The 21,674-nt window shown below is 47.8% G+C and overlaps 1 long non-coding RNA gene across 1 annotated transcript in view; it reads right to left on the bottom strand.

Moving 5' to 3' along the window:
- Positions 1-6,601: 6,601 nt before the first annotated feature.
- Ncr2 (natural cytotoxicity triggering receptor 2) overlaps positions 6,602-21,674 on the bottom strand; it is a 50,652-nt gene continuing 35,579 nt past the window's right edge. Inside the window, exon 3 of the long non-coding RNA XR_005489030.2 lies at positions 6,602-6,987. This is a non-coding gene — a long non-coding RNA (natural cytotoxicity triggering receptor 2). The remainder of the gene's footprint in view (positions 6,988-21,674) is intronic.

Here is a 21,674-nt window from a genome sequence, read left to right as displayed (position 1 = left end):
CCAAAGAGACAAAAAACCAAACCAAGCCAAACGAGGCCCGGGTCCTGGAGAACTGGCCCAGGTGTTAAGAGAGCATACTGCTCTTACAGAGGACCCAAGTTCAGCTCCACCACCCGTGTGTGTAACCCCAGCTCCAGGGATCCAATGCCTTTTTCCAGATTCTTCCACTCTTGCAAACTGACAGGTGCACACACACCTGCCTTCTGTGTGCACACAATTGAAAGTAAAATAAATAACAACAGAACAATAAACAAGGGCTGGGGTGCCCCTCAGTGGTGGAGCATTTACCTAGCGTGCACAACACCCCAGCTTGTTGGCTACCCGACAGCATGAGGGGAAAAAAGGAGATCACTTTACCAGGCTAGAGAGTTGGCTCAGTGGTTAAGAGCACTTGTTGCTCTTGCAGAGGACCTGAGTTGGTTCCCAGCACCCACTTGGTAGCTGGCGATTGTCTGTAACTTCAGTTCCAGGGGTCCAAATCCTTTTGTTGTAGCGTCTTTAAAGGCACTGGGCATGCGCACAGTGCAACACATATTCATAATGAAATAAATAAATCTACAAAATGTTTTAAGGAAAAGGGGGATGTGATATCTGGATCTTACAATCTTTTCACTCTTTCTTCTATGATGCTTCCTGAGCTGCCCCATCCTGCAGGGCTGTCATCGGAGGAGGTTGGGGAGCACCTAGGAGAGAATGGGGGACAAGAGACTTGAAGGATGCCAAGACAAAAGTCTGATCAAGGCGACAAATTTTATTTTTCCCCAAGGCTGAATTTATACCATAGCAGGGGTAACAGAGGGAGGGGGGAATCGGGAAACATCTATGAAAGCCAAGGACACAGTGCTCTTGTGGTCAGCTGACGTCAACAGGATGTTGGTTTCTCAGAAAGGTCACAAGTTTGTCATATCATTAGGCATCCTGACCACCAGATTTATATTCGCTTTCTGCTGCTGGCTGGGGATTTTCTGTTGTCCTGACCTCTTAATGAACCCCGTCATACTTTAATTATAATTTTAACATCAATAATGGAGGGTTTTAAGGGCATCGCTCCCAACACTGAGCTACGGGGAAGGGCATATAATATACCATAAATGTCTACAGACATTTATTCTCTGCAAAGTTTCTCTGATGAGGACTGAGACCTACCCTGGCCAGTGTGATACTATCTCCATTTAACAATGCAATGACAGCAGAGTCACCCCCAGAGCTTAAGAGCTCCCCAGACATGAGGCTTTGATCATGTTTACAGTACCAGGCATGAATTTCCTTCAGTGGAGTGAAACTTAAATCCAGTAAGAAAGGGCTTGGTTACCTTCATAACATCCATACCCCTATAGCGCTTATGGGTCTGACTTGCCAGTACAATTGTTATTGTAGTTTGCAGGATTCACAGTGGGTGTAGAACTGCTAGGGAATGTTCCCTCCCTCTCCCTCAGCACAAGAGAGTGCTTTCCAGGACAAAGGCAGCTAGTTCACAAGTACGAAGCTTCTAGGTAAGCACTATCTTGATTTCTCCAAGTCTTGTACAAAATTATGTGCTATTTTCAGTACCAGGACCTTACCGCCAGGTTGAGTGGGCATTCGAGAGCAACGGCAAAAGCCTGCTATCACTGTTCTGGGATCTCCCCCAACCCACGACTTGATTACGGTATCCCACATCTGGTACTGAGACTTTTTATTTTGCATTCTATGACTTGTGGGAGAAGCATTAACCCCCATGTAGGGTAACTCCATTTACATTTGTGTGTGTGTGTGTAGTGTGTATGTGTGTGGTGTGTGTGTGTGGTGTGTGGTGTGTGTGTTGTATGTGTGTGTATATGTGTGTGTGGTGTATGTGTGTGTGATGTGTGTGTATGTGTGTGTGTGGTGTGTGTGGTGTATGGGGGTGCGTGTGTGTGTGGTGTGTGTGGTGTATGTGTGTGTGTATGTGGTGTGTGTGTGTATGTGTGTGTGGTGTGTGTACATGTGTGTGTTTGTGTATGTGTACAATTTTATAAAATTGTAGGCTTTGATTTTTCTGTTTCTATTTTAATAAGGGTTCTTAAATGCTTTAACCTCCCTTCTAGCCTACACACCAGAGGTAGGGAAGAAAGAAGGTTTATAGGATGGGGGTGGTAGGGGAGGGGTGAGTTGTGGATCTGTTTAGAAGTAGTTCATTGAGGCAATTCCAATTTTTGTTGTCAGGATCCTAGAAGTCCACTCTAACAGCAAACACCAAAAATGAATTCTTAGCAGAGGCACGATTCAACAGAAACAGAAGTCTCTGCCAAATCGGCATGAGCCAGCAGAGTCGTCCAGAATCAGCCAGAATACCATGAGAAGTCCTTTGCTGAGTTTCTCTCTAAAAACTGAAGACCAATAAGGGCCAGTGAAGACCAGCAAAGACCAGTGACGACCAGCAAAGCGTTGCATGGTGTAGCGGTGCAAGAGCAGCCTCTCATTACCCGTGGGGTTCTACTTATACTCTTTGTAAACATCACACACTCTCTCAAGGGTCTGCTCTCAGCAAAACATCAAGTGTCCTCTCACAAGACAGCTTCCAGAAACACATTGCATGACACAACTGAGTTTTATAGAAACCAGAAACTTCCACTTCACAAAATAGTGGGTTTCAATATGGCTCTCAGATAACTCAGTGTTGGTTACCGTTTCCTCTTTGTTACCCTATTCCCCTCCTCACCTAAGCCTCCCCTTACTTCCTTTATAACCTGTGTCCTTCCATCCCCTCTTCCATAATCTCTCTCCCTTTCCCGATGCTCTTTTACTTCCTGTCTCCCACAGAAACTCCAAGTTAAACTCAGAGTTCTAAAGATTTGACAGTGGAACTCACCTATGAGAGAGAACATGCTGTGTTTGTCTCTCTGGGCCTGGTCTACCTCATGTGGTATAATTTTTTCCAGTTCTACCCATTTATCTGAACTTTTCATAACTGGATTTTTCTCTACAACTGAATGGAATTCTGTTGTAAACAGATACCATCATTTGTTATACAGCCATTAGTTGATGGACATCTAGGCCATTTCTCTGTCCTAGTTATTGTGAATAGAGCAGCAGTGGACATGAATGAGCCCCTGTCTCCCTCATATAACAGAGTCCATTAGGTATATGCCAGGAAGGGCAGAGTTGGGCCACCTGGCAAGTGCATTTCTAGCTTCTTGAGGAGCCATGCCAATTCCCATAGTGACTACAGCAGTTGGCACTCCCAATAGTGAGTGAATGCTTTCCCCACATCCTCCCCAAACGCTTGTTTTCCTAGTCTTAGCTATTCTGATTGGGTCAAGAAGACAGCTCAAGACAGGTTTAGTTTGTATTTCTCTGATAGCTAGTGACTTTGAACACTAATGTTTTGTAGTGGGCTGGAGAGGTGGCGAACGACAGTGATGAAAACATATACTGTTCTTACAGAGGACTGAGTTCTCTTTCCAGCACCCACACTGGGTAGCTCACAGATGCCTGGAACTCTAGCTCTGGGGATCCAATGCTCTCTTCTGGTCTCCATGGTCCATGGATACTTCACCCATGTGTACATACCCACACACAGATCACACACACACACACACACACACACAGAGAGAGAGAGAACACACACATACTGTTGAAAATAGAAACAAAATCTTAGAACCCTCCATTCTTTAGCCATTTACACTTCTCTGAGAACTCTCTGTTTAGTTTTACTTCCATTTTTAAATTGGGTTGATATAGTTGTGAGCTTTAGTTCTTGGTATATTCTGGACAGCAATCCTGTCAGATGCCCGGCTGGAAATAACTGCTTCCCATTCAGTAGGCTGTCTGCCTCTTCAGATGCTTAAGTTTCCTTTGCAATGAATGAGGTTTTTTTTTAACTTCATAAGGTCCCACAGGTTGGCTGTTGGCACCATTTCCTGCGTGACCACGGTCCTATCCAGAAAGTTCTTACCTCGGCCTGTATCCCATAGTGTACACCCGATGTCTTCCTCTAGACGTTTCAGAGTTCTGGGTTTAATATTGAGATCCTTGATCCACTTGGAATTGATGTACATATGTACAGAGTGAGAGAAGGGTCAAATTTCATTCATCACATGTAGATAACCAGTTTGCCGACATGGTGTGTTAAAGATGCTACATCCTCCCCTGGATGTATGGACTATTTGGGTCCTTAAGTCTATTCTATCGATCAGTGAATCCATTTGTGTGTGTGTGTGTGTGTGTGTGTGTGTGTGCGTGTGTGTGTGTGTGTTGTTTGTTTTCTGCCAGCACTGTACTGGTTCTGCTACCATGGCTCTGTAGTATATTTCTGGTGGTGTTTTTATTGTTCAGGATTGTTTTGGCCATACAGGGGTCTTTTATGCTTCTGTATTAATTAATTTTAAGATTGTTTATCCAATTTTTGTGAAGGGTTGCATTGGACTTTTGATAGGAACTGCATTTAATCTGTAGATTGCTTTTGGTAAAATGACCGTGTCCACCACCTAAAGTTTACCAATCGATGTGCGCAGGAGGTCTCTTAGGTGTCTTCTTCAGTCTCTCCCTTAGCATTTAAAAGAACATGTGTGCAGGCATTTCTGGGAGAGTGCATGTGGAGACCAGTGGTCAGCTTTGGATGTTGCTCCTCAAGAGCCATACATTTGCTCTTTGACACAGGCTCTCGAGCTAGCCTGGCTAGACTGCAGGCCAGCAAAACCTAGGAAATGACCCGTGTCTGTCCCTACAGAGCTGGAATTAAAGTCTGCCACATCGCAACCAGCATTTCCACATGGTTTCTGTGCACCAATCCTGGGTTCGTGGCAAGTACTACACCAACTGGTTCTTGACCGGACCAAAGCCTCCTGCTTGGTGTAGAGAGAATCTCTTATAGGCATTATCTGTCAATAAAGAAGCCTGCGGCCAATGAGCTGAGGCAGGAAATAGGAGGTGGGAGAGAGAGAGAGGGGAGGAGAGAAGAGGGGGAGGGGGAAGAGGGAGAGGGAGAGGAAGAGAGGGAGGGAGAGAGAGAGAGAGAGAGGGAAGGAGAGAGAGAGAGAGAGAGAGAGAGAGAGAGAGAGAGAGAGAGAGAGAGAGAATTCTGGGAAATAAAGGTGACAGATTTTGCTCTGGGAACTCAGACATAAGAAGACAACGAGAGGGGCTGGGGATTTAGCTCAGTGGTAGAGCGCTTACCTAGGAAGCGCAAGGCCCTGGGTTCGGTCCCTAGCTCTGAAATAAAGAACCAAAAAAAAAAAAAAAAAAAGAAGACAATGAGAGAAAACCAGCCACGTGAATGCACTCAGCTTAGAATAAATTAAGAACTGGTTGGAGAACAAGCTGAAGCTTATGATGTAGGCATTTATTAATAAACAAGAAGACTCAGAGTCATTACTCCAGGGATCAGAGAAGTCCTGGGTGGAAAAGCCCAGGAAATAACAGCTTGGTTCTTTAGGAACACACAAAAAATCATACATCATACTGAGGTGACCATTTTCTGGATCAATTCTCCAAAGACCCACCCAGAACACCAACATAGATGAATTCCACTGAGGCCTCTCCGGACACACTAGATGTCATAGGGCTGTAAATACCCCGTGCCTCATCAATGCCACCCCAGGGGGGGAATTACACAGAAAGCCATGTTCACAATGAACCATCCTTATGAGACTGAAGCATGCCTTAGGACCTAGGATCTTCACAGGAGGAGGTGGAAGTCTCCCTGACAGGAATGTGCTTTCCTGACCTGAGATGAGGGGTCCAGCCACTCCTCAGCCTTCTGGGTGAGATCACATGAGCTGGATGCTATGTGGTGATGTGTTTGCTCTTGGGAACCTTGGGATGAAGTTGGCTCCAGCCATTGCTGACGTAGAATGAGTTCATGTACCATCCTCCCCCCATGCCCCATGGGGCCACTTTGCCTGTAGAGTCCAAAGAGGTAGGAACAAGAAAGTGCTGATATGTCCCAGAGAAAGCGCCTGAGCCATAGAGTACCTGGGAGGAGACTGAGAGGTGAAAGAAGGTGGGTGGGAGGCAGAGGCACACAGGGGGACAGCTTGGGTTGGGACCCTTGCAATGCTGGCCCCTGCCTCAGTCCAGGCCAAAAGGCATTCAGCTAGCAGCAGAGCCTGGCTCTCCATCCCCCTGCCTCTGGAGCCTCTACCTCCCTGTCTCACCAAGGGAGCTCTCTACATTTCATTCTTGCCAAGAGGTGATGGCCTCACTCCTGCGGCCTCACTCTGCTCACACACTCCTTGACGCTCATGGGATGCACTGAGGAGTCAATGATAAAATGAACACAGCGTGTTGACGTGCTGTACTGATCCAAACCTACAGATGCCATCTGCTTCTCTAGGTGTTTCCCAGGCAACAGCAGTTTCCCAGTTTATCTTGATTCCTCTCTCCCAGTTGCATTATTGTCAAGGTGGGATCTTGTCTTCTTGATCCATGGTTGGGAGTGTTCCGAGGAGCACAGGTGAAGGCAGAAATCTGAGTGTCTGACTCCCAGAGCAGAAGGCCCCAGAGGTGGGAGAGCAGGCTGCTTCATGAGCAAGGGACCTGCCCAGTGGCTAGAATTGTACCGTCCAGGGGAAGGACGAGGGATGGGGATAGCATGGAAACCATAATCTTCATGACTGCCCCAAAAGGAGACAGGGGGAAGTACTTTGCTTTGTCTTTATTTCAGACAAACCCACCTATTTAGGGGGAATGACTAGAGTGTTCTAGGAATTGGTTCCTCTTTCCTGAGGGTGCAGAATACGTTCCCTAAATGATGGATGAGATGAGGAGGGTGGGCAGGACCAGGTGGGGACATCCTGAGCCTTAGATATCACCTATGATTACAGGCTCAATTCGTGTCACAGGTCCTCCATAGCCCCCCCCCCCCATGTCAGCTCCTTCTGTGAGAGACATGGCTGAAGGTCACTATTGTGTAGCTTCAAGATCTGTCATCCAAATGACCTCTGTGTGACAGCAAATAAGACAATGAAGATCACATTCTTGATGAGAAGTGCACAGACCACGGGAACCACACTGAATACACAGCCCCTGCAGAGAGAAGAGATTGAAGGTCATTGCAATGGCCACCCATGCAGCAGAATCGTCCCACATTAGACATGCTGGCAGTGGAGAGCACAGAGCTCAGGTCTGGGAGATGCATGAAACAAGTAGGGCTAACCCAGCATCTTGACCTTCTCTGCAAAATGAGTGAGGTCCACATCTAGGGAACGTGATCTCTATGGTCAGCCTTCAGACCTTCTTCTGGGGACAGGTACCACACCTTTACCTTCATTTTCCCATTCATAAACCAGGAAGAACCCAACCTCACTGAAAAGCCCACTTTGGACTTGTCATGAGTTTAGCAAAATGGTTCTCCAAGTTCCAGGTAGACGTAGAAAATAGACCCACAGGGGAGAGCGAGCCCTGCCTGACCCTGGGCAGATAGGGAAACAGATGAGGACACACAGACTCTGCATGATAGGACACAGAGACAAGAGGAACAGGTGACAGTGAATCACAGGGAGGCCACATGGAGTATTAATGACATATACTTGTGGGGGTCTCTGCAAATCCATGGCCAGCAGAGTGTCCATCTGCGTGAGGCAAGAAGGACAACTGGATCCACAAATTCAGTAGCTGGTGTTAGTTGAAACTTCTACAGTCTGACCCTGAGCAGTTTGTTTTAGGCAAACTTAACTACAGCACAATTTAGGAAAAAGAGGTTCCTGATTGTAATTAACTCAATCCTGTGTGTACAACAAAGCTTACATAACATGATGACACTGAAACTCTTTCCAAAGTACAAATGACATCTTCCATAAGATGAGTGAGAAACAGTGCTCAAGATAAGGATGTTGGCTGAATGACTGAGATAAACGTAACAGTTGTGGTGGGGAGGGGACAGCCAGGCAGGTGTGACTTAACCACATGGGTAGGGTTGTGAGGAGAGAGGTGACCACTCCCAGATCTCTGGCAGAGGTCAGGCTTTTCATCTCTTCCTTTGAAGAGACAGCAATGCATGTTTAGCACGACTGGTTCCCCAGTGCTTGCTTACATGTAAGCACAAGGCTGTCATACGCTCTACATATAACAACATACTGGCTAATAAATCTAGAAATCTGGTTCATGCTCATAATTCCAGCATTGGTAAGCTGAGGCCAGAAGGTCACAAATCCACAGGAGGCAGCATGGGCAACAGGATGAGACCTTGTGTAAATAAATAAGTAGAACGGAATGGCTTGGTCAATGACCGGCTTGCTAACTAAAGCTTAGGGTAACCCTGTAGTGCAGTTATACAGAGCAGTGTAAAGTCCTGCTGGTCTGAGCACACACTACAGCCCTGCTCCAACCATGCCGAGCGATTAGACATATAGAAATGTAGAAGTGTACACGTCTACGTGTAGAGATTAGATAGATAGATATGTAGATTAGATAGATGTATAGATACATTGTCTATAGTGTAAGGGGTGGTTGACTGGGCAGAAGAGGTGGGACATCTAGGTTCCTGCAGGCAGGCTAGGAGACACAAGAGAAGGAAAGAGATTCACCATGCTTCAGGGGGAGAGAGTGCCATCAGCCATGTGAGATCACCGGTGGAGTGACCATTGGCCAATTCCCCGAATGGGCCTGGGGTAGCAGGTGGGAGATTAGAAACACAGCTAAACTGAGTGCGGATTTAGGGTAGCAAGGAGTAAAGGGAGGGGCAGTCTCGCCGTGGGAGACTTAGAAGAGGCGAGTCACTGAGTCGTATGGCAGGTTAAAAGTGAGCAAGTGTGTGTGTGTGTGTGTGTGTGTGTGTGTGTGTGTGTACATGTGTTTCATCCATGGATCCAAGGAAACCAGGGGGGTGGCTGGTCATGTGATATGCCCTGAGTGTAAAGTGAGGTAGTAGAAACTACATGGTACAATATAGATATAAAGATATAGAAATGATTGATAGATGATGATAGATACAGATAGATAGATAGATAGATAGATAGATAGATAGATAGATAGATAGATAGATATGGCGGAGGTATCATGAAAAATCATAGGAAATAGCGTTGAGCTCAGTTAAAGAATAAATCAAAATAACAATCTTGAAAGCAGTTCATGTAGTCATGCAAATGCTGATAGACTGGGATTACATGCCCCTCTGTGCTGACACCCTCTCCAAACTCCTGCCTGTCTCCTACCAGGGTGACAATATTCCCAAGGCCACTTGGTAAGGTCAGCAGTTGACAGCTGGAGCAGTAACCAATGCAGGGAGGCTGGCTCCTGTCTCTCATCTTGTGGTCGCCACAGTACCTTCCCTGGTGCCAGCCTCGGCCCCCAGAGGAACCTGTTGCTAGAAAGGCCCTGCTTCTGGCCTTGGCTAACTGCACTGCTTCCCAAGTCAAGGCTGCCAAGGTTCTCTTGTGTTTCCTGGAGCTCTGAGCTGTTGTCCTGCACTGGGCTCCAGGGCACGTCCCCTCACAGTAGCACTTCACCTATCTCTTTCCCAGGCTTTGCACAGACTTTGGGGCCTCTGAGGTGATGGGACTCCATGTACCCATGCACTGCTTAGGGCTGCCCTCACCCAATGACTGGACGCAGTGGTATAAACACACCAGGCCTTCTGCTCTGAGAGAAGCAAGTTCAGGTGTTCACCAGACTCTGTTGTGTGACCCACACTACGGCACACCTGGGAAGCTGGCCCTGTTTGTGACCCTTTATTGATTTCCTTCCATGCCCAGTGTCATTTCCCTAATGACTCTGCCAAGGACTACTTCCTAGACATTTTCATGAGGTTTACTTTCCCATGCCCTACCTATGAGGAAGTCCCTGCCACAGGAGGAGGGGGCTCCCTACAATGCCTACCCATCAACAGGGCAGGGGCTCTGCTCTTCTGTCACCCAGGCAGAGAACTCATTGAATCCCAGAGTTCTCTGTACGGGCAGCTGGGATGGCTGCTGCTGTCCTGTCTGGACTCTGACCAACAGTGATCAGAATTGGCGCATGATCCGATGTTATATCTACACTGATAAAGTTAGCGGTTGGAAGAGGTACAGCGGTAGTCAGAATGTGAGCAGGGTGCCTGCCTCCTGTGCCTTGGAAAATAAAGGCAAGGAAGAAAAAGTAACTTCTGGGAAGATGGCTCAGTGGTTAAGAGCATATGCTGGTCTTCCAGAGGGCCTGAGTTGCATTTCCCAGCAGCCATTTTGGGCAGCTCGCAGCTTACTGTAACTCTAACCCCAAGGGATCAGATGCCTCTGCAGTCTATTCAAGCACCTGAACTCAGGTGTACAATTTATACACACACACACACACACACACACACACACTCACACTTACACACACACACTCACACACACACGCACACACACAGGCACACACACAGATTTACACACACAGAGATATGCACACACACACACACGCACGCACGCACACACACACTCACACACACACAGGCATGCACGCACGCACGTGCAATGAAAAGTTAATATTTTTAAAAAGAAAAGAAAGATCAGTGCTAACACTCACTAGATTGCAAATGTTATTGAGTCCGTGAAGGCTGAAGAAGTACCTACCCTGTGCCAGACACTTGACCTGGTACCAAGCAAACAAAGCAAAGAGGGGAAACACTAGGCCTGCCTCCAAGCCTGGAACAGGAGTCTACACTCACAGAGAAATGAGTACCATGAACGTACCATATCTAATTTGCTAGGAATATGTTTTTTCTTGGTGCTGAAGATGGAACCAGATTCTTGTGCATCCTTAGCCCATTCTCTGAGCCAATGCTCAGCCATAGAGGAAATGTTTTAATAGACTAAACCCAAGATGGCCGCCCTGCAGTACCACCACCCCATTTCAACATTGGGGATCATCTGCACAATCTATTATTTATTCTTGTTTATGTTAATGTGTGCTTGCCTGATATGTTTATGCATTGTGTATGTGAAATGTCTGCCCTTGAGAGCCAGAAGAGGGTGCAGATACTGGGAATATAGGTGATATGATATGCCTTGTGGGTATATCTTGTGTTCTCTGTGATCCCAAAACCATGCACTGAAACATCTAGAACTTGGAGACAAAGTACACCCTTCCTCCGTTAAACCTATTGTCTCAGGCGCTCATACAAAGATGAAAGGTGACTGACATAAACATGGGTTAACAATCTCCTGAAAAACCTTAATTTAGCACACGGAAACCAGGAGCTCTGGCGAGTTTAATCCCTAGAAGTACAAACAGAAAAAAAAGTGCAAACCACTTCACAAACTGACGTTCCTTCAGTCTATGGTAGTATGTGCCTTGTGTCTATAGGAGGGTTCTCCCACCATCATTAAAATCAAATAAAACAAATAAGTAAAGTCAAACAGAATGACTGAGCAGTACTAGTGATGGTTGTCATACAACATCCAGGGAGGCAGTTGGTAGCCTCCTCTAGCTTTGATCTGGGATTCCAACAGCGTCCCTCGGAACTGTTGCGTCACAGGGTCCCTGGCTCACCCAATGTTACATACACAGCTAGTCTAGAATCTGCCCTACTTCTGGATTCATCAAAAATGCCATTTCCGGGGTTGGGGATTTAGCTCAGTGGTAGAGTGCTTACCTAGGAAGCCCAAGGCCCTGGGTTCGGTTCCCAGCTCCGAAAAAAAGAACCAAAAAAAAAATGCCATTTCCATCCCCCCCCCACTACTCTGATGTGCAAGAAAACATGAGAGCGATCTAGGGAGGACAGGAGCCTCTTATACAGCTAGTCACCTTCTCCATGTCTGGAAATATCTACAGAGACTGAAGTGACTCAAATCTGATCCTGCTCCGCCCACCCCACATCCTCATTCTCACATCCTCTCAACACAAGGATGATGAAATGAAGGGTGTCCAAGCCAGGAGCCAAGAAGTTATACCTGGTAGGATCTGTCCCATTTTTGACGGTGACGTCAGGATCAGGAGAGGGAACAACAGCAGTAGACTTGGGTAGGGATGGGGTCGTAGTTGTGTCACTGGGCGAGTATTTTGTGGTAACGAGGATGGAAACAGCAGTCAGCTCTGCAATAGGAATGATGTCAGGAATGGACACATCTGAAGAAACTGCAGGAAGACATGTATAGATAATGAATGGGTAGGTGGGTGGATGGACGGAAAGATGGGGGGATGGATGAGAGATGGATGGCGGGAGAGATGTATGTATGTTTGTATGTATGTATGTATGTATGTATGTATGTATGTATGTATGTATGTATAGATAGATGGATAATGGATGGAGGGACAAATTTATGTATGTAAATATAGATTGATGGATGAACAGACTGAATGATGGACAGATGAGTAGATGAAAAGCAATGGAGCTGAGGATGGAAATAAACATTGCCATCCAAGAAACAAGGTTTTCTTTTGCTAAACTCCAAAGAAGGAGTATGAAGTCATCCTGAGTCAGAGGCAGTAAAAGCAGAACGGAAGGAGAAAAGGAGGAAGAGGGGAGGGGAATGGGGAAAGAGTTCTTGGTCCTTTGAGTTGGGAATTCTCTTGCCTGCAGCTCACTCTCCACCAGCCCAATCCTCTCCTGACACTGTCCCCGCTGCCTCTGGAAGTCACGTCACTCTCAGGCTGTCCTTTACTGGTGTATTGCAACTGAGCCCCGTCTTGGGCTTGGCACAGATTCTCCTGGTTCTAGGAAGTGAGGCCTGTCCCTTTGCTCTCTGCCATCCCTGACACATCCACTGTTACTTGCTGGGGATGTAGAGCCCTGCAAGGCACAGGCTATTTCTCAGAGAAATCAGAAATTCATAGTGGGGACGTTTAAGTATGTTTGTCACTACTGAAGTGAGCCTAGAGACTTTTTCCTCATAAGCAAGTGTCACTTCAGGTCTACTGAGGCAGGGTCTGCATTTGAAATAAGACCTTTAAGTTGTTTATGCCCACAGCAAGGCTTGTGATGCACAGTTTAGAAGCCCAAGGTAGGGCCACCGATGGCATCTTGGGAGAAGGAGGGTAGATTGCAAGGGGCTTCCTAAGAATGTACCTTCTAATTAGAGATCTGGGAAATGGGACCCAACTGTCTTCCAAGTCCACTGCTTACCTTTTACTGAACTGTGCTACCCAAGGGAAATCCACCTCTTATTGTCCTGAAATTCAGATGAAGATTGTGGGAGAAAGCCAGGCTGCTAGAAACCCTGGCCTCCAAGGTATCCTTACCTGACCTAGCTCTCTCTATACACCATCAGCGTGTACTCCATAAGCCTGAAAGGATGGCTGAAGTATGAATTGGTTTTCCTCAGAGCTCAGAGAGAGTCGTGTCTCATTTTGTTTTTTTATTTGCAAGAGCCACGAGACATGTGGCCCATGGAACTCAAACTCTGTAAATGATCCCTGTGTCTGCGTGCATAGAAATTGTCATGTGAGTGTGCATATACATGTGTGGGGTGTACGTGCATGTAGAGGCTAGATAGCAACCTCAGGTGTCATCCTGATGTAGAGCCCTGAGTACCTTATTTTTTGAGGCAGAGTGTCTCATCTTCTTCTTGAAATTTGCTGATTTAGCTAGGCTGGCTGGCCAGTGTGTCTCAAGGATCTATTATTAGTGTAGGCCACCACCTCAGGCTTTTTAATGTTAGAACTGAGGTTAGAACCCCCATGTGCATGTCAGGCCCTACACCAGCAGAGCTGTCTTTCCAGCCCTGCCTGCACTACATTTGAACACGCCACATACTTTTTACACTTGTCTCAATTTGGGCTTCCATTGCTATGAAGAGACACCATGACTATGACAATTCTTACAAAGGAAAACAATTAACTGGGGCTGGCTTGCAGCTCTGAGGTTTAGTCCATGATCATCTTGGAGGGAATCAAAGGGCCCTGTGGGTAGACATGGTGCTGGAGACATCTGGATCTGAAGGCAGCAAGAAGAAAGAGGAACCCTGGACCTGACAAGCATCTGAAACCTCAAAGCCCACGCTCATGACTTCAACTTCCTCCAACAAGGCCACACCTCTACTACTGTAGGAGCCCATGGGTAGTTCATTCAAACTACCATGATACCTAATATGTCTTCTACATGGAATAGACTTGGGGTCAAAGCTCGGATGGGACTGACCTTCAGGTACTTACTTGACCAAATGTGTAGGCATCATGGAGAGGGCTCTGTTGAAGCTCTGAACATCATAGACAAATGCAAGGAGCCTGGTACCCCTGCAGTGTTCAGAATGAGCTGTGAAGGGGTCTAGGGACCAGTGAAGGTCTCAGGGCTGCCATGCCAAAGCTCACAGGTTCTTACTTATTAATGGTGGATCCAGGATGAGGACTCACATCTTTCACTCCAGAGTCTCCTTTACTGTCTCTCTGCCTCCTCTCTGTCATGTGACCACCTCCCTCTGCTCTGAGGTAATGGTGTGCTGGAGCCCACCGGCCCTGGAGAGGGCTCTCATGGAATTATAGGCAAGGAACACTCAGGAATGGAAGCTTGTGAAAGCCTTAGGGAACTTTAAGATTCTTCCACATTAATGGCGTAGATGGGATAGCTCAGCGGATGAAGGTTCTCTGTGCCAAGCCTGATGACCTAAGTTTAGCCCACATGGTAGAAGGAGAGAACTGAGTCCCAAAAGAACATTTGCATGTCTGCCATAGCATGAGCGCATGGAAGATTTCTGTTAGCAACAGCAGCAAAAATGTTCAGAGATACTGGTGCTTACCAGTGTCCTCAGAGGCCAGCAAGCCTCCTAGGGTTGGCCCCAAACTTAACAAGCTGATGGCCTTGTGGGAGGGATCTTTTTTGGTGCCTCAGTTTTCAGCTACCAGAGTGCCTAGGCATTCTCAAACTTCCTAATGCCCTGGGCCTTTAACACACTTCTTCATGTTGTGATAAACCCCAATCATAAAGATATTTCATTGCTACTTCATGATTGTAATTTTGCTACTGTTATGAATCACAATGTAAATATCTGATATGTGACCCCACTAGGGCTTTTGACCCATAGGTTGAGAAGCCCTCTACTAGAGGACACAGTTTCTTGAGTCCTCTCCAATCTCGAGCCTTGTGACTCAGGAAGGCTTAAAAACGACATAGAAAGGGGAAGCTCACCTTTTGACACCACTAGGCGGATCGTTTTGAGAATACTGATGAAGTTTCTACGATTTCTAAAGAATCCACAGTGATAGATGCCCGAGTCGGCCATCTTGAGCTCAGTCATGGTGACAGTGAAGAACCTGAACCGAGAATATTCCTGGATGGAGAATCTTAGCTTCTCAACACCTCTGCTGACACTCGACACTAAAGGTTGACAAGCGACTTCTGATATTTCCTTACACCAGGTCTTCTCACTGAGGCGGTATCTGGGATTATACTTGCATTTCACAGAAACAGTCTTGCCCTCCCATGTTCGAAGTACCTCTGGGTCCTGTGCCCAGGAGCCTGGGAATACATGCTTCGTGTCAGAGCCCCATCCTCTGCAGCAGCAGGAGAAAATAGGCTCCCTTCTCAGGGAGTGACCCCTCTTTGTATCTATGCTCAGAATTTGCTTTCAGTCAATGGCTGGCCACAACCTCCCATGTATTCTGCCTTCCCAAGCACAGAGCCCCATTGTGCACACCTCCTGCCCCCTGCCCTCTCCTCAACCCGGTTCCTTCCCTCTGTCCTTGTCCCCTGTCCTCACCTGAGGTCAGGAGCAGCAGCAGCATTGAGGAGAGCAGGTATGTGGCCTCCCAGGCCATCATTCACTTCTCCTCCTCAGCTGGGGTGGGAACAAGAATGGAGGGATGCTCTGAAGAGAGGAGAGCAGTCCTGGGCAGGATTCAGGAGCCACCACAGCCTGTCCTGCATGAACTGCTGAGGAAGCCGGAGACCTCTGTAGACGAGAGGGAAGCTAGGCAAGGCCAGTGTGGTCCTGTGTATCCTCCAGCTACAGGCTTTGAGTCTAGGTCCCTGTACTAAACTAGATAAAGGCTCTCAGACTCTGTGATCTCCTGCCTCATAAGGCCAGGGCTGAGGAGGGCTGAGAAAGCCCAAGAGGAAAGTGAAGTAAGAGGATGCTCATTTCTCCTCCCCCTAAGAGAATGCTCATCTCTCCTCCCCCACCCCCATTCTCCCACTTCCTCTCCAGCTTACAGTCTCTGTTATCCACTCAAGATGGACCCACTGAAGGTAGATGACAGAATTAGAGGCCCTTTGGAGACCTGGCTAGAACTCCAAGCCCAGCTTTCCCTCAGGGGTCCGAACCTTTCGACCAGCCCTCCTGTCCCATGTGGAGCAGAGGTGACGAGAGGAAAGGAGATGACATTTACTCTCAGGAACAGAAGAACAAGGGGGCGGGAAGGAGCCTGGTCAGGGTGGGAGTGGGAAACCTGGGCATGGAAGACTTCAGAATGGAGCCCCAGGCCCCGTGTCACCCCCATATACCCAGCTCCCCGACATGCCGCACTCACTGCTAAGAAGTCGATGTAGCCATCACACACATTTTTAAACGAGCTGTCACAGGACAGCGAGATGCTTCAGCAGGTAAGGACACTGGCTACCAAGACTGAGAACCCGAGATTGAGCCCCAAGACCCACAGACTGGAAGGAGAGACATCGACTCTCAATCCGCGTGCCCTCGGTTCCACACAAAGAAAAGCTGAAATAAATCACCTTTCATTACATGAGCTGTGCAATATCAATAGCTACAGGCTATTCACAGTTATCAGATCAGTAAGGGGAAAATCAGGCATGAGGGTGCCTGACTATCACCCTAGAACTTGGGAGGTAGAGGCAGGAGGATGGCGAGGTCAAGTTTATCCTTGGCTACACAGCAAGTTCAGTCAGTGTTGCATGAGAACCTTTCCCAAAATAAACAAATAAAAATAAAATTAAAAGTCCTTTAACAGTAGGGAAACCTTTAAATGGCAATGCAGTGTTTCAGGTAGGATGCCAGGGAACAAGGCATTGATCCAGATTGGCATAGGACTTGTGAAGGGCTCTGGGGAAGAAAGGGACAGAGGAGTGGGTAGTGGTGCCGGCACCAAGGAAGCACAGGTCACCCTGTGGGGAGGTCTGAGAGGTGGGAAAGCCTTTGATCAGGTTGGCAAAGGGGTTTCAAGCCTTGAGGTACCAGTGTCAATCAGTCAGTGGCAAGGCAGGGTGTCTAGGGGGAGTTGAGCATTGACAAGGTGACATTCTGCCGCTGAAGGGCTATCTGCGGTGACTCCTCACCACTCCCACTATGGAACAGGAAGTCCAAGGATGCTGAGGCCAGACCTGGCAGCATCCTTCCCAGTAAGCAGAGCAAGGCACGCATTCTGCAGCCACTATGTAAACTCTACGGGAGCGTGCACAGCTGTGGCCACAGGGTTACTTCTCCACTCTTAGTGCACAAAAACAAGCAAGCTTGTGCAGGCGTCTTCAGCCCCTGTTGCCTCTCCATGGCAGGCAGCATCCCTGGCCTCTCTGGTACCCTTGCTGCCTGAGCCCCTCCCAAACCTAACTCTACTGGCTCTGCTGGAGCTCAAGAAAGAAAGGCAAGAAGAAGAAGGAGACTGGGCTGGGGTTTGAGAAAAGAGAAGCCATGCAGGGTGCAGGAGCTTAGGAATAGGTGTCTACAGCACTCCTATTCCCAGTGTCCCTACCATGGAGTCCTCAAGTGGGGAGGGATCAGAGTGAACAGCTCTCATGTGTTGCAGGCTCACAGAGCCCCACCCTCATGTGAACACACGTGAGGGGTCGGGGTTCACTGTCACACTCTCCTATCTAACTTCTCCTTCGCTGAAGACCTCCATGCACCCACCAGCTGGGCCAGTCCTGGTCTCCTCTGTCCATAGGTCCTTTGGAGGGCAGCCTTGCCAAGGTCCAGACTGTGCAGTGTCTGTGCCCAAATCTCTATAACCTCCAGCGGGCATCACCCAGCTCCTGACGACTGCCCATGCTCCGGGCTACATAGAGCATCCTCCTCCACGACGCCTGAGCCCTATCCTGAGCTTGCAGCATCTCCACGGCTCCTCTCCCTGAAGGACTCAGGCTCTTCCTGCCTCCTGTACCAGAGCTCCTGACCCTGTGTGAGGGGCTAATGTGTAAGCAACTGCTCTGTGCCTTCTCTTCCTCAGTTGTTGTCAGACTGAGGCCAGAGCTGGCTGACTTCCCTTCTCTGCCTGCCTCTTCCTCTCTAGATAGTGAGGTCTTCGTGTGCAATTGACATGCACACCCACTTGCCCTAGAGGGTGGTGTGTGGGGGACTTCTCTCCGTGTTCCTGTCCAGAAGAGGACACGGCATCAGAGAGGGACAGTGACTCATTGTAGTCACACTGACATGAGAGGCTGCCCTGGGGAGTCAAACTTGGCCTTGATCTCAGGTCCACTGCACGTTAACTATCCACAAGGAGATCACACTGAAGAGGACACTGTAGTGGTTTGACTGAGATGGTCTCCATAGTCTCAGGCACTTGAACTCTTGGTTCCCAGTTGGGAGCGCTGTTTGGGACAGATTGGGAGGTATGGCCTTGCTGGAGGAAGTGTGTCATAGGGGCTTTGCCACTACATCCTTAACCCTACTGTGAGTTCCCTCTCCCCTTCTTGCTTGTGGTCCAGCCTGCTGCGTGCTGCCATGCTGCTCTGTCAGTGGGGTCTCGGCTCTTTAGAATGGCCAGCCCAAATCCATGCCTCCTTCTGTAAGTTGCCTTGGTCATGGTGTGACACGGGCCAGTGGACTTCAGTTCAGGTCCCGGAGCGGGTAGACCAGGACTGACACAAACGAAGAGGAGAGGGAGGCTGGCATCAGGAGGTCTTGCAGAAACTGACAGCTAACGCCAGACTCATTTATTAGTAACAACAGCAGTTGTATGTGTGTTGCAGAGGGGGAATGGGACAGTCAGCAGAAAGCTCTCCTGCAATGGGAGGAAGTCAGCAGGAAGCTAATCACACAATGTTGCCTAAAAGTAAGACAGGATATCAAGAGTATCACAGAGTGAGCACACAGTGGCACTGGGACTGATAACCACAGCTCCTTGTGCGGAAGAGTTGGGTCCAAAGGACCTCTGAGAAAATCACACCTTCCCCTAGGCCCTGGCCCCAGGGTATTGATGAGTTTACTAGGCATTTCCTAGTGTTGGATAAGGAACTCCATTCCTCCTCAGTCCATTAGAGCTTCAGGGAAAGCCTTGGATCAGCTGGCTCTCACAATGGTGTTTTTTCCCAGCAACTGATAATCCAGCCACCATCCAGAGCCCCAGGAACCCTGTGCTGAGGAGAGAAGCAGGAAGAGAGGAGATTAAGGAAGCTGACAGTTTTTTAAAAAGATTTATTCATTTGTTATATATAAGTACACTGTAGCTGTCTTCAGACACACCAGAGGGGATCAGATCCCATTACAGATGGATATGAGCCACCATGTGGTTGCTGGGAATTGAACTCAGGACCTCTGGAAGAGCAGTCGGTGCTCTTAACCGCTGAGCCATCTCTCCAGCCCTGACAGTTAGTTTTAACTGTCAACTTGACACAGCCTAGAGTCTCCTGGACAGAGTCTCAAATGAGGGATTACCAGGTCAGACTGGACTGGGACATGTGTCTGACCATGTGTCGCATGGTCTGGGTTGTCAGTTCATATGGAAGGCTCCAGTCCACTGTGGGAGACACCATTCCCTCAGCAAGTGGTCCTGAGATGTATGAGAAAGCTAGCTAAGCACGGGACGGCAAGCGAGCCAGCAGACAGTGAGCCTCCATGGTCTCTGCTCCAGTCCCTGCTTGACTTCCTATCCTGACTTCCTTCAAAGATGGGCTGTGGCCTGGAAGCTCAGCCCAATAAACTCCCTCCTCCACAGGCTGCTCTTGGTCAGAGTGGCTGTTTTTTGTTGTTATTGTTTTCAAAGTTTTAAAAAAAATTATGCATATACCTGTGTACTTGTAATTGTTTATATGTGCATATGTGTGCACCTTTAATATTTTATATGTGCATATGTATGTACCTATAATGGTTTATATGTGTACACATGTGTACTTGTAATGGTTTATATGTGTACATGTGTGTACCTGTAATGGTTTATATGCATATACATATGTCCCTGTAATGGTTTATGTGTGCATAGGTGTGCACCTGTAATCATTTATATGTGTATGCGTGTGCCCTGAAACTGGAGTTATGGGATGAGCTCTTAATGTGGGAGTTGGAAACTGACCCTGGGCTCTGGCAGGAGCCATGAGCATGTTAAGCATGGGCCCGTCTTTGCAGCCCCTTGTCAGAGAGTGTTAGTCATAGCAGCAGAAGGAACACTTAACCCCCCTCCGTTCCTAATGAGCATAAGGACAGGAAAGAATGCCAGAGAAGCACCTCCAGGAGATGCTTGCAGCTCACACAGTGCTTATGTCAGTCATTGTGTCCCCAAGCAATCTTTAGAGGCAGGAATTATTGTCTCCTTTCATAGGAGAGGGAACTGAGGCCCAGACAGGGTTAGTGGCTTGGTCAGGGTCACACGGGCACTACTGGTCTTTGTGCCTGACCTCTCTATCAGGGTCATCAGGATCAGTGAAGAGATAATAGAAGTATATGAGTGGAGGGGGACTCTAGGGGTTTTGTGAGTTAATCCACCCTCAGTAGGGTGGTGGCTCTACATGTGTGCTTGCTAGCCAGAGATGTGTATATGTGTGGATCTGTCTGTATGTCTGTCCATCCTTCTAGAACTTGATTTGCTGATGTTTAACCTGGCTCAGACCAGAAAGCTTTTCTTGGTTCAGACCAGGGAGGATAGAGATGCACTCAGTCGAAGGGAGCAGGGAAGATTTGCAGGGAGGTTGGAAAGTCCTGTGAGTCCGTATGGTGAACGATCACACTAGAAGCAGCTGCAGGGAGGCAGATCAACTTTTCTTGGGGTGATTCAAGGCTTATATAGTTTTGGGGGATCAGTGGTGGGCACATCTAGGGTAGGCAGAGGTATGGACTAAAGGGTTAGGGTACCAATGCCTCATTAGCATGGGGAAGCATTTTCAGGAATCTCGGGTGCTAGCTAAATGGGTTCTTATTAGGAGAACGGAAGTTGAATCTGTAATCTAACTAAGGTTATGTGACATTCTGCATGTCAGAGTCAAGGTCAGAGAAGGGGAAGCCCTGACAGTAAAGGGAGTCCTCCATTTCATACCAAGCTCCAGAAGGCTGTCAGGTCAATGGTAGACTTTGACTTTTTTTTTTTTTTTTTAGCAGAGTTTGTCCACACTTGCTCTGGATCCTAGAAAGTGCTTTCCTGTGACAAAATAGGGCTTCTAATTCCCCTCCTAAGGAGTTCTCTTTGGGGATCTCCCCACTGGATACATGAGCCAATATTCTCTTCCTATCTCCCACTTGAGCAAATCCTGCCCTCAGTCCAAATATCTAGAATGTCTGAAAAAGAAAACCATTGGGATCATCTATTGTACACATGCATACACACACACACACACACACACACACACAGACACACACACACACACACACACACACACACGTTGCCAAGTCCCACTTCTCCAAGTCACTGCTGTTTCCAGTCAGGCATCCACCTAAGTCTCATAGCCTTTTCTCACTCTCCCACCTTCCATAAGCAGTGACTGCTGATTTCCAAAGAAGGGGCTGAAGGCATGCATGACTCAGTCAGTAGAGTGCTTGCCTTGAAAGCACGAAGACCCGGGTACATTGATGTGTGCTTTTAACCTGGGCATTGGTGAGCCAGCCTAGCCTACTTGGCATGCTCCAGCTGTCCCTTCGATACTTCACTCCCTGGTCTATCCTGGTCTCAAGCCTCATTGGTTACCATGAGTCTGAACCTTGGCTTGATTGAACTTATGATTAATA

The sequence above is a fragment of the Rattus norvegicus genome, chromosome 9 (genome assembly GCF_036323735.1).
Source record: "Rattus norvegicus strain BN/NHsdMcwi chromosome 9, GRCr8, whole genome shotgun sequence".
NCBI classification, from domain to species: Eukaryota; Metazoa; Chordata; class Mammalia; order Rodentia; family Muridae; genus Rattus; species Rattus norvegicus.
The sequence above is the reverse complement of the archived record's forward strand: the minus strand, read 5'-3'. Positions and strand labels throughout refer to the sequence as shown.